Genomic DNA, 4,076 nt, shown 5'->3' with positions numbered 1-4,076 from the left:
TGATGGTGCTGAACCAACCATTTGCCAGGGTTCCTGAACCAAATTTCGTTAACTCTGATACCTTTAACAGGTCATTGGAGTGACGTAACAGTAACCCTACCGTATGTTTAAGTACGCACAGCCTAAAATCAGTATTGAACCGTGATTTGACACATCCGGGAACGAAATGTGCGCATTTAAGTTCCATCGCCAACTTGATAAGTTGGCCGGATATATTGCTGTATTCAAACTATTTTTCACCAGCAGCTGTTTAAGAATGATGGATAGATTACAGTAGTTAGTAGCAAGACTTCACTAACCCGAAATGACAGTGGTTAACGTTAACTAGGGCATCTGTGCTAATAATTGATACCACGGGCATCTATATTTAGCAGGTACGGGTAACTTGAGACAAGCCCCTGCGACCTGTCCAACCAGCCTCAATACAAACATGGCCGACGACACAAACAGCTCTCTTGAATTGTACAGCACAACTTTTCATTTGATCTCTGTAAGGTGAATATTTACAGTATGTTCAGTACAGGTGGCTTTGTCTGTCTGACGTCAAAGAACCCATTTGTAAAACCCACGAAGGCCCGTCTTCTGACTGCATATGTCACTGCAGTAGTTTATTACGACATCTAACGTTATGTCTGCTTCAGGTGGGTGGGGTAAGCTCCCATCTAAGGACTGGCTTTCCGTGCCACGTTAAAACTTTCCTTAAGTAGCAACAACAACAACAAAAAAGCAACGAAACACAGAGAATTTGTCAGCTTTCGGGTTGAAGTTTTAATCAAGAATCGAGACTTTTTCTACTTGAAATATGACGCTCAAGAATGCTGACGCCGCTAGTACTTCAGAATCAAAGCCGTATTAATGAAAAGCTTGTCCGTCTCAACGCTTCTAAATTAGAGAGCTCGTTTTCATCTGGGCGTTCCAGACCTTACAATTTGCCCAAATGTAGGTCTATTATAAATGTTCATGCATCCGTGATGAGCTGGCTTACACTCCAGGCTATTCTAACATGCCAATCCCAGCGAACAACGAGGCTAATCGGATGAATACAATAGACTTTGTGAATAGCCAAACTAAAAAAATGTCACCTGTTGATTGCTTTTCAAGTTTTTGCGTCCTAAAGTTCGCAACTTTCTAAAACGTAAGGTTAAATCTACTACACGTTATTGAAAATAGCTGTGTGTTTCTCTGATTTATTAGTACCAGGGTATTTTGACTGACACACCGTATGAATTGTTAAAGTTGTGTTCGATGTTGCTGACACCGGCCGGCACTGTCATCGAAAACTTTCCAAAACGACCGCGATCTTGGCCGCCAGGTTAGTTTAAGAGTGAGTCTTGTGTTAACTTAAAGATTAACTACATGAAACATGCAAAAACAGACACAAATCTTGGTCACAATATTTAGACTGGTCGCTTACACCCCCTGCCTTTGTACTGCAAGTTAGTGTAGTAAGCCGATCTCCGTGGATCGTATCCAACCCCAACACAGTAAGCAAGGCTGGAGGACAGGTCGAACGAGATCGAGTCGCACTCACCTCGAAAAACTTGTCCTTGCGTCGTGTCGTGGGGGCTGGGAGCGGAGGTGTGTTGACAAGTATGCGTCAGACGCCGCTGGGGGTGTTATGAAAATTCACACATGGATACACAGACGGCACCCACAATGCCCAGGCGTCGGGCTGTCAGACAGGTGGCACCGGAAGTGCGTCCGTACCTACGCGGGGGACCCGCCCATAGTGCACATGCACCTATTTGGGTCTGTCCGCGGGTCACCGCTTCCCAATTCGTATGCAAATGTGCCTTCATTTCAGGAGAAAATTCTAGATGGGACGTCCCGATTGTTCGGTCAAGTGTAGACCGGCGTTCAACCGGAACGCGTAGCAGGTCAATCTTGAGTTAAGGCGTTCCTTAAAGGTGTTCCTTAAAGTTTGGACAGTTGTCAGCGCATTCCTTTTGTGTTGTCGTGTTACAGCTGGACCACTTTCCTTACCTATCTGTCATTCCTAACTCCATATGTTTTAAATTTTGTCAATTTGATCGAAATTCAAAGTCACTGCATAGGATAAAGACCGACCACAAGTACTATTCAAAGGTCACAAACATTAACCTAGCACAGGAGATTATCGGGTTGAGCCACCAGTTCTTGGTTCTTTAAGCCACTGCCGCAGGACTTGAATGACACTTGAAGGAGTTACGCCATGGAGATGCTTTTAAGCCGCAAGTAAAAGAATTCCAAGTGCAGCCCTAAGCTAACTTTGCTCTCACCTGCGCATCGAACCGAAAAGTAATCACAGTACAAGCAGGTCTCTTCTACACCAGGTTTTACCGATATGCAGCACTAGTGTTTGAGGCATATTGGTAAAAAAGGTGAGAAAATCGTTGTATAAACGAATTAAACTAGCATAAAAAGTACTGTAGCACATAGTGCACGTTTAATACTACCACCCGTCATAGCTGTCAACAGAATATTTCCGTTCCTTTTGGTTTTAGGAAATGTCGATTCACCACTATACCTTAAAACTAGTGAATGGGTCACACAAGTTTACTGAACATTAGAGATGGACATGGTAGTAGGATGACAATGCTTATGTCTTAAAAAGAACGGCTATACTATACTGTACTCTGCATGCGGAATGCAGCCGAGTCTGAACGAACACAAACAAGAAAAAGATCTGTGTTCCGGGCATGCATCAAGATCGTTTACAAGAAAAGTGCCATGGGAAACACCTATAAGTAACTCTATTCCATGCAGTCCCCTTAGTTTGTCAGTGGTGCTGACCCATTGACAATGTTCTGTCTCGTCCTGCATGTAAGCAACAGCATATAACGTTACTACTTAACTAATGATAGTGTACTTACAAAGTGAACAATATGGCCAATGACTACTCTGTCCCTTGGTGTGGCAGAATATCAACCTTCTTACTACTTAGAAGAACATAATCACGACTTTTTGCTTATTTCAATTTTGTGTGAACAGTTAAGGTTTTTGACCAAGATACGGTTTGTTCTCACCCCGGTCCTGCCCGGTAGGATATGTAAAACCTGCTTCACGGTTTTTGCGGCAACGTGTTGGGCGTGTCACCGGGAACCGACCCATAGCGGATTAGTCTGGGTTCAACGGCAGAGTGACAACTTTCCAAGCAGAGGTTCGACTCCGGCTGTTCCTGACGTGTTTGTACAGCCGCCCAGCCACGTCGAGAGTTCGAGGCAGTTTTATTTTCCTTCCGCGAGAGAAAGTAGTCCGTTCCATGACTCCGGGCGTAAACACCCCTTGCAAGAAACCTTGCCGCTGGAGTATTTAACCCTGTATCTCCTTATTTTCCAGTTATTTACAATATTTCAGCTTCATTTTTTACTCTTATAGTTTTTTTAACTGCTATTTTATCGCCTTCCCGCCAATATTACGGCTCGAAAACACGTAATTTTCGTGTAAATTCCTTTGTTGTTTTTACCATGGTGTGGGTTTCAAACCAACAGGAAATTTAGCGTGTATGAAAGAGCGAAAATTGTACTTTCTGTCGATATATGGTTTATCATACATTTCGAGTGCGAAAAGCAGATGCCCCCAATCCGCGCGAGGCGATGTCATTCGGAGCGGTTATTTTGATTCCAGAAAAAGAACGCACCACTATATATTAAACGTTATAACGTTACAAACAGCACGCGTGCGGCGGAGCGCGTAATTTTCTCCAGGCGGAGGTTTCGGTCGACGCCTCCCGACCGAAATCTCTGCTTGGAGAATAGACGCGTCCCTCACTTTCTCTTTTAGTTTATAATATGCTATACCGACCGTTCGTTCATATTGTAAAGTAATTGTTTCATCTGCAAGTCTCATCAATCAGTCAAAGAGAAAGTTCCCATTTATCAAGCCAAGTTGTCAATCCTTTAAAATCTTACCAAGCGTTCCAACTTAAAATTACATTCAGTTCTTATCTACGCACACTGTATCGTTTTCAATGTGTTTGTGACACTAGCAAGAGGGGTTTTTTCCAGCTTGAAATAATCAAAACTATGAGTCTCATAGTTTTGATTATTTCAAGCGTGGAAAAACCCCTGGAGACGTGATTAAAAATGACAATGGTA

The 4,076-nt window shown here is 43.2% G+C and overlaps 1 protein-coding gene across 1 annotated transcript in view; it reads right to left on the bottom strand.

The window, feature by feature from the left end:
* LOC118429458 (nmrA-like family domain-containing protein 1) overlaps positions 1–1,725 on the bottom strand; it is a 6,279-nt gene extending 4,554 nt beyond the window's left edge. The window contains exon 1 of the mRNA XM_035839943.1: positions 1,532–1,725. The gene's annotated coding sequence lies outside the window, so the exon portion shown is untranslated. The remainder of the gene's footprint in view (positions 1–1,531) is intronic.
* Positions 1,726–4,076: the final 2,351 nt, after the last annotated feature.

Source organism: Branchiostoma floridae, chromosome 13 (genome assembly GCF_000003815.2).
Source record: "Branchiostoma floridae strain S238N-H82 chromosome 13, Bfl_VNyyK, whole genome shotgun sequence".
NCBI lineage: Eukaryota > Metazoa > Chordata > Leptocardii > Amphioxiformes > Branchiostomatidae > Branchiostoma > Branchiostoma floridae.
This window is presented reverse-complemented; position numbering and strand designations above follow the sequence as displayed.